This window comes from Pinus tabuliformis, chromosome J (assembly GCF_031772625.1).
Source record: "Pinus tabuliformis cultivar Carrire ecotype Pingquan chromosome J, CPIR1, whole genome shotgun sequence".
Taxonomy (NCBI): domain Eukaryota; kingdom Viridiplantae; phylum Streptophyta; class Pinopsida; order Pinales; family Pinaceae; genus Pinus; species Pinus tabuliformis.
Genome location: NC_142295.1, coordinates 1,231,967,140 through 1,231,979,505, shown reverse-complemented (window position 1 = coordinate 1,231,979,505; position 12,366 = coordinate 1,231,967,140). Strand labels below are relative to the sequence as shown.

Genomic DNA, 12,366 nt, shown 5'->3' with positions numbered 1-12,366 from the left:
CACACAATTATTTAATTATTTATTTACTCACTGTGCGTTTTAATGGGAAAAAATAATGGTTTTGAAATTTAAGAAAAAAATAATGGTTTTAAAATTTAAGAAAAAAATTTAATTTGAGTGGTGGGTTGAATAAGTATGAATCACAAAAAAAATATGTTATATGATTTAAATTTTAAAATGATTTATTTGTAATATTTATGAAATAGTTGTATTTGATATAATAGTAATAATTTATTTTTATGAATCATTTTTTTTATATGGTAAGAAAATCTATTATAACTAAACCAGCATGAGGATAACTACTTCTGGCTGCTCACTGCTAATGAAGGTTGACTCATCACTTTAATTCAAGGAAAACTACTGCTAACTAACTGGTAGTCTGTAAAATGCCAAATGACTCAAATCCTAGACTGTTAACCTATTTCCTTACATCTCAAGAAAACAAACTTTTAACTAAATAAATAAAAATAATTTTAAAACATAATCCATACCTACCTCTAAATCATTCTTACTTTGAAACTCTGAAAATTATATTCCAAAGAACTTAAATATCTTAATCTTTTGGTAGGAATATTGCATTGGTCATCGAGTTAAACAATGTCTGCGTTGTAGCATTGCATTGCATTATCTTGTAGGGTTGCGGGCCATTATGCTGTATTAATTCATATATTTGGTAGGAGATAGGACCGGAGTTAATGGTATATGGAAATTTAATTATTTTAAGCTTTGGTCATATGGTAATTGACTTTTTCTGATTTCACCACCTTCCCAGAAGGTACCTATGCTTGTCGCCAGATCACATACGGCAGAAGAGACTCTATTTAAAATGAACCGTTTCTCTCTTTGAAGAGGGGCAGATTGTAAAAACTCTCTCTCGTTACATAGTTGAGTGCTGCATTCACTCTGCTTTGTTTCGCAAGTGGCAGACTTGCGTCGGTGTGATGAATTGATTCAATTATTTCTGTGACATCAGATGGGTGTGATGAATTGATTTAATTATTTCTGTGACATCAGATGGCAGCTTACGGATTTATTCTTCTTTCCCAGAGGTAATAATTTCCTTTATAGCTGTAACTGGATAAATTTTGTTACACATTTCTACACTTTATGAAAGTATTTTGTCCGCCGTTTATGTTTTCACGCATAGTATAAAAGCCTGACAAAAGGGATTATCTCCTTCCTGCTCTGGGATACTTTTTACATTATACTTGTTCAGTAAATACAAAATATCGCTTCGCTGTGTCGATTGCTGGATATTTAATAGCGGATTTGTATCGCCTCCATTTTCTGTGTCATCACTTGTTTTGGTATTTAGTATAATTATCATGGTGTGTGAGAAAGGGGACCTCTGTGCTTTGGTTCTCCTGTTTCATATTCTACCTTTAATCTCCCTTGCACAGTCCAATGGAAATTATAGTACAGGTTTCTCTTTCCCATCATTCGGTAACGACAACAGAAATCAGTTGATATACATGGGAAATGCTTCCTATAAGTCTTCAGCTGGTTACATCGATCTCACTCCATCTACGGATCAATATTCTCAGTTGCAGAACTGCATTGGAAGGGTTCTCTACCGTCAACCGATCACCATCTGGCCAGCCACATTTACGACCACCTTCACCATGCTCGTCCGCCGCATCAACTGTCCCACCGGGCAGGAGAATTTCAATGGCGACGGTCTGGCCTTCATCATTGTCCCCAGCGATAAAACCTTTCCCCCAGACAGTATGGCACTACTACTTGGCTTATTTTCCCAATCAGCTTCCGAAAATACAACGAATCAACTGGCCATTGAATTTGACATCTCCAAGAACGAACTCGATACAGACGACAATCATGTCGGCATAGACGTCAAGAGCATAATATCCGACGTGACCGCTGTTGGGTATTTTTAATGGGGAAAATACCAAAAACCAAATATTCAAACACACAGAGGCAATGCTCTGTTTCTTTTGCTCCAGGATCTTTTGTGCACACAGAAGACTTAAAAAAAATTTTCAGTGAGGAACAGAGGATTTCACCATAAAATATTTCTATTCATTAAAACAAAAAAAACATTCACTGTGTCTCCATATGAGAATTTACACTGCTGGAAAAATTCCCATTAACATTTACTGCTGTAAAACCTCCATTCACATTTACTGGTGTAAAACAATTTTACATACTGCTGTAAAAGCAAAACTTACACAGGCTTACAAAATTCGCTCCACCATTTTCTTTATGCACTTGCAAAACCACACATGGTTTTTCTTACACCTCTGTTTTACTATGCCTCACAAAAACATTACAAAAGACATTTGTGCACTGCTGTGCATACAGCCTCTGGTTCTTCTTTTCGCTGCTGCAAACACGTTACATATACCTCCCGTGTGCAATACATGTCATTTTTAAAAGTCAATACAAAAAACATTAAACTTATTACATACGATTTCCTATTTAATACATGCCGTATATAAATATATATAAAAACATATATTATAACATGCCCATGCTCATATTAAAAGAGCCTCACCAAAATCTTGTACCAATCATTAAATTCTTTTACCTACGGCGGTCAACCATAAACCTTTTACTCCACGCAAAACATTGAATTGATGTGGGTTCGTATGCAGCTCCAGGTGATCAACGGCGGAGAACACGGGAGCAAATCCAACGGTGGAGAACAATATCGGAAGACCAACAAGTGCTGAAAGTTAACCTCCGAGATTCTTACGTTGCGTTACGTCAGGGGTCAACCACGCGTCAGCTCCATATTTTCTCGGAGCTCTTTCCCGGATTATTCCTTCGTCGGCAAATAGCTCCGAGAAAATCCGGTGAACGGTTTCTGGCTTGGTTCACGGTTTTTCTTGGTCTGCGTTGAAATTAGATTTCAACACTCCCCTTTAATTTCAACAGCTGGGCATTCAGTCATACCCAGACACTTTCTCAAAAATTCAAAGCTCTTCTGATCAAGTGGCTTTGTCAAGATGTCTGCTACCTATTCCTGAGTCCTGCAATGTTCTAGGACAATTTCTCCATTGTTCACCAATTCTCTGATGTAGTGAAACCTGGTATCAATGTGTTTCGTTCTCTTATGAAACACTGAATTCTTTGACAATGCAATAGCTGAGCTATTGTCACAAAAGATCACTGTCGCTTTTGCCTGCTCTTGGCCTAAGCTTCTCAACATTCTTCTCATCCACACTGCTTGACATGCTGCTGCTGTAGCTGCCACATATTCAGCCTCTGCTGTAGACAATGCTACAATGGACTGCTTCTTAGAAGCCCATGAAATGGCTCCTGAACCCATATTAAAAACATAACCGGAAGTGCTCTTCCGATCATCTACACTTCCAGCCCAATCACTGTCAGTGTATCCAACCAAATCTGAATGTTCTGAGGCATGATATAAAATTCCAAACATTTTGGTACCTTTGACATACCTCAAAATTCTCTTTGCTGCCTGCCAATGTGCCTCCTTCGGCCTCTCCATGAACCTGGAAATTAAACTAGCAGCATACATTAAATCAGGCCTAGTTGCTGTCAAATACATAAGGCTGCCCACAATACTTTTATACAAGCTAGGATCAAAATCCTTGCTGCTGTCCTCTCTGCTGAGCTTTAATCCCATTACTGTGGGAGTGATGGCTGCCTTGCATTCTTGCATGTTAAATCTGTCCAAAACTTGATTTACATATCTTGCTTGAGATATAAAAATTCCTTTTTCATTTTGATCTACTTCTATGCCTAAGAAGTATCTCAAGAAACCCATGTCAGTCATTTCAAATTCATCCTTCATGACTGATTTAAAATTCTCAATGAGCTGATCATCATTACCTGTGAAAATCACATCATCAACATATAAGACCACAATCAAAATCTTACCATCCTTTTCCTTGATGTAGACTGTGGGTTCTCCTTCACATTTGTCAAATTCATTATCCAATAGATATGAATCTATCCTGCTGTACCATGCTCTTGGCGCTTGCTTCAGCCCATAAAGAGCTTTCTTCAATTTGCACACTTTGTGCTCTTCACCTTTCTTCTCATATCCAAGAGGTTGTTCCACATAGACCTCTTCCATTAACACTCCATTTAGGAATGCTGACTTCACGTCCATTTGGTAGACTTTCCATTTGTTTTGAGCTGCTATGGACAGCACTGCTCTCACGGTTTCCATTCTTGCAACCGGGGCGAAAGTCTCCTCATAATCTCTCCCATACTGCTGCTTGTAGCCTTTGACAACCAGCCTTGCCTTGTGCCTTTCAATCTTGCCTTCAGCATTGCTCTTGGTCTTGTAGACCCATTTCACACCAATGACTTCTTTGCCTTTTGGTAACTCAACCAAATCCCATGTTTTGTTTCTCTCTATGGCATTCATCTCCTCATCCATAACTTCTATCCATTTCTTATCTTTAATAGCTTCTTCAAAATGAATAGGATCATCAACATGACAATACAAGGCAAATAAGGAATTCATTCCTTCTTCATAAATTTCACTTAGATTTCTAAACTTCTTACCTCGTTCACTTGGTGTGCAAGTGCTTGAAGATGCACTTGAATTTCCTCCTTGTGGTGTGCTTGGAGAAGCACTCTCATTGATCCTCAATGGTGTACCTTGCTGTCCTTGTGTTGGCGCTGTTGTTTGGGGATTCATTTCAGCCACCTCCTCTTCATCTTCATCATGAGACAAACAGTTCTTGACATTGACTGTTTTCTCTATGCTTCCATCTCAAGCTTCCTCTTCTATGAATTGAACATCCCTGCTGACAAAGAACTTCTTGGTAGATGGAATGTACAGCCTGTAGGCTTTGGATTCATCACTGTATCCAATGAAGATGCATTTCTCCCCTTTGCTGTCCAACTTCCTCCTTAGCTGATCTGGAATGTGTGCATAGGCCACACATCCAAAAACTCTCATGTGGGTGACTCCTTGCTTTCTCCCACTCCATGCCTCTTCTGGCACTTTGTTCATGACTGCTTTTGTAGGACACCTGTTCAATATATAAACTGCACAATGTACAGCTTCAGCCCAATACTCATTTGGCAAATGCTTTGCCTTCAACATGCTCCTTGCCATCTCCATGATGGTTCTGTTCTTCCTTTCAGCAACTCCATTTTGCTGTGGGGTGTACCGAGTTGTAAACTGTTTATGAATTCCATTTTCTCTACAAAATCTTAGGAATTCCTTGGAGATATATTCACCTCCTCTATCAGTTCTCAAAACTTTAATGTGCAGCCCGCTTTGGTTTTCAACAAATGCTTTGAAGTTTTGGAATTTCTCAAAGACTTCACTTTTGTTCTTGAGGAAATATATCCAAGTCTTTCTTGTAAAATCATCAATGAATGTCAAGAAATATAGGCTGCCTGCTAATGATGGAGCTTGCATTGGTCCACACAAATCTGAGTGGATAATCTCTAAGGGTGTCTTTGCCCTTATACTCTTCCCTGATGGAAAACTTTCTCTATGTTGTTTTCCCAAAATGCAGCCTTCACATAGGCTGTCCGGTTTCTCTATCAATGGTAATCCCTTTACCATTCCTTTTCTGCTCAATAAGTTTAGACCTCCAAAATTTAGATGCCCAAATCTCAAGTGCCATAACCAGTTCTCATCCTTTGGCACGCTTTGGAAGGCCTCTTGGGCGACTGCTGCAATTTCACCTTTGTTTTTCATGTCTGCCCGGATCCTGAGAGGGAACATCCTATTCCTTGTCATCTTCACTTCAGCAATGCATCTTTTGCTGGGTGGTATATCCATGATGGTGCACACATCATTTTTAAAGAAAACATCGTAGCCCTTATGGACAAGCTGTCCAATACTCAAGAGATTACATCTCATTCCGGGGACATAGTATACATCTGCTATGGTTTTCCTTTCTCCTTGCTTTGAAAGTATTTTTATTTCTCCTCTTCCCATAACAGACACTTTACTATCAGTTCCTAGTGTGACTTCTGATTTCACATTTTTATCTAGGGCAGAAAAGAAGGCTATGTTTCCGGTCATATGGTTGCTGCAACCTGAGTCTAAAAACCATATGTCCTCACTATGTGTTTCAGCCATGTTACAAGCTAACAGGACATTTTCTTGACTGCTGTTTTCTCTTGTAACATTTGCATTTTGTCTGCTGTTCATATCATGCTGTTTCTTTCTACAATCACTAGCATAATGTCCATACTTTTTGCAATAATAGCATTGAACATTAGATTTATCATACCTTTGTCCTTGAGCATGATGTTGTCCTCCTTGTTGGCTGCTGCCTTGGCCTTGGTTCTGATTTGGATTGTTGCCTCTTCCTTGTGCATTTGATGAGTTGTTCCTTCCACCTCTATTCTGGCTTCTGCCTCTTCCTCTTTTGTTTCCTCTGCCTTGACCTCTGCCTCTTCCAAAGGACATCTGGGTCTTGAAGGCTTGCTCAAGAGATGAGTTTTCATTCCTACTCAACCTCTGCTCATGTGTTATCAGTGATGCATGTAGCTCATCAACTGAATAGTTTGAGAGATCCTTTGTCTCTTCAATGGTGGTGACTATTGCATCAAACTTTGAGGGTAAGACCCTCAATATTTTCTCCACAATCCTTCTGTCTTCAATGGTTTCTCCATGAGTTCTCATTTGTGTGATTACACCAATCACATGAGTGAAGAATGAGTCAATGTTATCTGACTCCTTCATGTTCAAGTTCTCAAAATCCTTTCTCAGCAATTGTAGCTTTGCTGTCTTCACTCTCTCCATGCCTTGATAGGCTGTCTTGAGGGTTTGCCATGCTTCATTTGCTGTCTTAGCTGCTGCTAACCTTGGAAACACACTCTGGTCTACTGCTAGATACAACAACATACGGGCTTTCGAATCCTTCTTCCTATTGCTCTTCAGCTGATCTTTCTCTCCCTGAGTTAGTGCATTGAACTCAGTTTCATCTGCTGGTTCTTCAAAACCTTCCTCAACTATTTCCCATAAGTCTTGAGAGGCAAACAGGGCTGTCATGGTTATTGCCCAGTAGTCATAGTTTTTCCCATTAAACTGTGGGAGCTGGGTGTTAAACAAACCCATACCAGTGCTTGTGCTGGCCATTCCTTGACTGTGTATGTTTAAAAACAACTCACTGTTTCTTCAGCAACACAAAAAAAACTTTTGAAATACCTGAATCCTTTGATGTCTGAGTCTTCTGTCTCCCTGAGAAGTTTTGCTGCAGCTACAAACCTTCTCCCTTCAGCTTCTTTGTCACCTTCAAAGAGCCTAAGCCTGCTTTGATACCACTGTTGGGTATTTTTAATGGGGAAAATACCAAAAACCAAATATTCAAACACACAGAGGCAATGCTCTGTTTCTTTTGCTCCAGGATCTTTTGTGCACACAGAAGACTTAAAAAAAAATTTCACTGAGGAACAGAGGATTTCACCATAAAATATTTCTATTCATTAAAACAAAAAAAACATTCACTGTGTCTCCATATGAGAATTTACACTGCTGGAAAAATTCCCATTAACATTTACTGCTGTAAAACCTCCATTCACATTTACTGGTGTAAAACAATTTTACATACTGCTGTAAAAGCAAAACTTACACAGGCTTACAAAATTCGCTCCACCATTTTCTTTATGCACTTGCAAAACCACACATGGTTTTTCTTACACCTCTGTTTTACTATGCCTCACAAAAACATTACAAAAGACATTTGTGCACTGCTGTGCATACAGCCTCTGGTTCTTCTTTTCGCTGCTGCAAACACGTTACATATACCTCCCGTGTGCAATACATGTCATTTTTAAAAGTCAATACAAAAAACATTAAACTTATTACATACGATTTCCTATTTAATACATGCCGTATATAAATATATATAAAAACATATATTATAACATGCCCATGCTCATATTAAAAGAGCCTCACCAAAATCTTGTACCAATCATTAAATTCTTTTACCTACGGCGGTCAACCATAAACCTTTTACTCCACGCAAAACATTGAATTGATGTGGGTTCGTATGCAGCTCCAGGTGATCAACGGCGGAGAACACGGGAGCAAATCCAACGGTGGAGAACAATATCGGAAGACCAACAAGTGCTGAAAGTTAACCTCCGAGATTCTTACGTTGCGTTACGTCAGGGGTCAACCACGCGTCAGCTCCATATTTTCTCGGAGCTCCTTCCCGGATTATTCCTTCGTCGGCAAATAGCTCCGAGAAAATCCGGTGAACGGTTTCTGGCTTGGTTCACGGTTTTTCTTGGTCTGCGTTGAAATTAGATTTCAACATTTTTTTTTTTTTTTTTAACCGCCAGTCTGGGAGAACACAGCGTCAACATCAAGTCAGGGCGGTCGATAAGGGTTCGAATCCATTATGATGGCTGGAACAAAACCCTGCAAATATACGCTGCCTATGCAGATCGACCAATTCCGTACGCAAGCATCTTGAACCGCACAATCGAGCTGTCAAGAACCGTTCCGCGATCAGCCTATGTTGGATTCTCCGCGGCAACCGGGGGTTCTTACGAGATTCAACGTATCTTGGACTGGAATTTCAGTTCGACGACGTTGCCCGATACCTCTCTGAACATAGCCCCTGTCAGCGCGCCGAGGTTGGCCGAAGGATCGACCATCAGGCGCCTCAAGCTCGGCTTGTTTCTTGGTTCCATCACCATCGTGAGCGTGTTGTTGGGGTTATCGGCGTGGTTCGTCCGTAGAACTATGAGAGGGAGAAAAGGTGCCGGTCAGAGCTCAGACCGGCTATCCAGCGTGGATCTAACGATCATGGACGGCGAAATGGCGAATCCACCCTACGGACCGGCAGGCCCTCACCGATTCTCTTACAAACGTCTTTCGGTCGCGACAAAGAACTTCAGCGCGTCGGAACTGCTGGGAAGCATAGTTACCAAATTCGAATTCGAATTTGATTCGAATTTGATTCGATACGGAAAAAATTTGATTACGTAAAATACAATACAGAAAAAATTGAGAAGTAAAGATTTTTCAAGATTAAATTATTTTTAAATTAAAAAAAATCTATATTCTAATATATATTAAAAAAAAAACATATTCTCACATCCTAAATTTTAATATAACCTTTAAAAATAAAAAAATAACAACATTATTAATTAATAACTAAAACAACATAATTCTCTTCTTGTAGATTTAGCGTTTCCAATAAAACACACTTTCAAAGAGTTGTTTAAAGTGTAGATTTTGTTAGTCCAGATATGCATTCTACTCAATTCAAAACAGACAGGAAGGGAGAAACACACCTCAACAGACAGGAAGGGAGAAACACACCCCAACTTTAATTCATCGTTTCGATTTTGTTACTAGTGGGGAATAGGGGAAGTATAAAATTCAAATAGAAAAATTTAGAGACTATATATTTTATAAATATTTATAAATAAGAATATTTTTCTTTCTTATAGGAATTTATTATTTTTAACACGTATAAACTTACTATTTTTTACTATATTTTAATATATAATTTATTGTTTTTTACAACTGTAACTTTTTTAATATGCAATTTACTATTTACTATACTTTTTAATATAGAAATTTCTATTATATATATATAATATATATATATATATATATATATATATATATTATCCGAATTTTTTTTACCAAATTAAATAGTAAATGTAATTTTTTTTAATATAAAAATTTATGTTTTAAATAAAATAGAAATTTCTATTTTTAAATATTAAATTTTATATTAACAATTTTTTACCTAATTAAATAATATATAAATTTCTATTTTTGAATATTAAATTTTATACTAAATTTTTTTTATTAAATTCTATCATAATTGTAATATTAGTAACATACCATTTTACTTAATCTTTATTATGATTATAATATTCTTAATATACCATTTACTATTTATCATAATTGTAATATTCTTACATACTATTTTATTAAATTCTATCATAACTGTAATATTCTTAATATACCATTTACCATTTATTATAAATTTTTTGATATAAAAATTTTTATTTACCAAATTCCATCCATCACAGTCATACTAAGTTAATAAATTTAACCAAACATTTAAGGTTTATTATAAAAAAAATTATTTAAAAAAAAACAAAATAAAACCGTACTGAATTCCAATTTCCGAATGAATCGAATCGTACTGCCGTATTTCCGAATTTTTCTGGCCAGTACGGCCGAACTTAGTAGCTATGCTGGGAAGCGGTGGCTTTGGTAGCGTTTACAGGGGAACACTAGCAGGCCGACGTGGGGCTGTGGCAAATGTGGCGGTGAAGAGAATATCTGCCGGGTCGCGACAGGGTAAACGGGAATTCATGTCGGAGATTAACACCATAGGTCGACTTCGACACTGGAACCTGGTGCGGCTTCAGGGGTGGTGCCATGAGCGTGACGAGCTTCTGTTCGTCTACGACTACATGCCCAACGGGAGCCTCGACAGGTTCATCTTCAGACAACCAGAGGAGCAACATCAAAATAACAATCATCACCCTTTGAATTGGGCGCGGAGGTACCGAATCTTATGCGGGCTGGCTTCTGCGTTGCTTTACCTTCACGAAGAATGGCAGCAGAAAGTCGTCCACCGAGACGTTAAGCCTAGCATGTTATGCCCGACGAGGACTTCAATGCCCGTCTCGGTGACTTTGGCCTCGCCCGGCTTATTGAACACGATGAGATATCTCCGTCTGTGACCACCAAGCTGGCGGGGACGCCAGGCTATTGGGCGCCCGAGTGTGGCTACACAGGCAAGGCCACTGCAGAGTCCGATGTTTTTAGTTTCGGGGTCGTAGTGTTAGAAGTGGCCACTGGAAGGCGAGTTTTGGAGCGAAAGCCGCCACTGGCAGAGGAGAGTTTGATGGATTTTATATGGAATCTTTATGGACAGGGAAGAGTTACGGAGGCGTCAGATCCCAGATTGAACGGTTGTTTTGAGGAAGAGCAAATGAAACGAGCATTGATTTTGGGGCTTGCGTGCTCACATCCGGATCCGCAGCTGCGTCCATCGATCCGACAAGCGCTACAGTTCTCATGAACCCCAATGAGGAGATGACGGAGCTTCCTTCTTCGAGGCCATTGGCCATCTATGTAGTTTCTCCAACCAGAGCCGGACTTAATTCTCGCCCTGCTTCTCCCTATTCAAACATAGATCACGCACGGTCACCTAGCAGCTCGGCCGGTAGTGATGTGCCGCCTATTACAACCTCCGCTCTACATTGTGGTAGATAGAGTTAAAACCAATGCACAAAATATCTATGTTGATTTGGGCAGAGCATTCAAATTTGAATTTCATCGCATTTTAATCAGAGTAGGAAAATCAAGGATAATTTAATCGTCAAACTTCCAGGCAATACCATTTCCTTTGGTTGCTATATATGAATGTAGGCTAATATATGTGTTATGAGATGAAAATTACACTATTTAGATTTATTTACTGGTGGTTTATAATGGGTAAGTTTTTACTCTGGCTAAATCCTTTTAAATTTTGGGTGATTCGTGTTGAGTTAAGTTTTTTTAAGTCTAAAGAAGACAATCAGTTTTAGGATATAGTCACGCTCAGAATTTTAGGGGTTAATGTTTTCAAATGAACTAATTTTCTTTGTTTTTCCAAAAAAGAAAATTCATCAATTTCCAATTTTTGGTTTGGTAAGTAGAAATTTTATAGTATTAATTTATTTTATCTCAATACTATATAAAATTATTAGAAATTTGAATATTTTTAATAAATATTTCCAAACATTTTTACAGATTTCTTATTAAGGAGTAATAAGATTAACCAAGATTTCTAAATTTTAATATAAATTTCTATTATATGTGTTTCAAAAAAATATCATTTCTATTTCTATTATATATGTTTCAAAATCTTAAAACACATCGCTCGTTTATTTTCATTATTAAGAAAAATTTTAAGGAAGGAAATTTATCTTAAAATTTGGAAACTTCGGCTAATCATACTAATTCTTAATAATCAAACTTTAAAATGTCTTGGAATAATTTTGTCAATATATTCAATTTCTAATAATTTTATGTAATCTTTATAAAGTTTGGGCAATATTCAATGTAAAATAATTGTATATTATAAAAGTATAGGAAATTAACCCACTTGCAAAAAATATATCATTCAGTAGAGGACATTAAAACCTACATAGAAAAATACGAAGGGTGATTGTTTCATAGTGTTAAAACCCTTTTAGGTAGCACTAACATAAGCCATTGTATTTTCAATAATATAATTATTTTTATAATATATATATATATATATATATATATATATATATATATAATTAAATAGCATAAGATTTGGAAAAATAGTTGTGTATAAAAACACTCTATTTTGATATAAAGATTCTATCTAGATAAGGTTACACTAACATAGATATATGCATTATATTTTGCATGAAAAATAATATAGCAATAATAGGAAATTTCAA

General features: G+C 37.4%; 1 pseudogene; it reads left to right on the top strand.

The window, feature by feature from the left end:
• The first annotated feature begins 1,325 nt into the window (after positions 1 to 1,325).
• LOC149231588 (putative L-type lectin-domain containing receptor kinase S.5) lies at positions 1,326 to 10,970 on the top strand (annotated as a pseudogene).
• Positions 10,971 to 12,366: the final 1,396 nt, after the last annotated feature.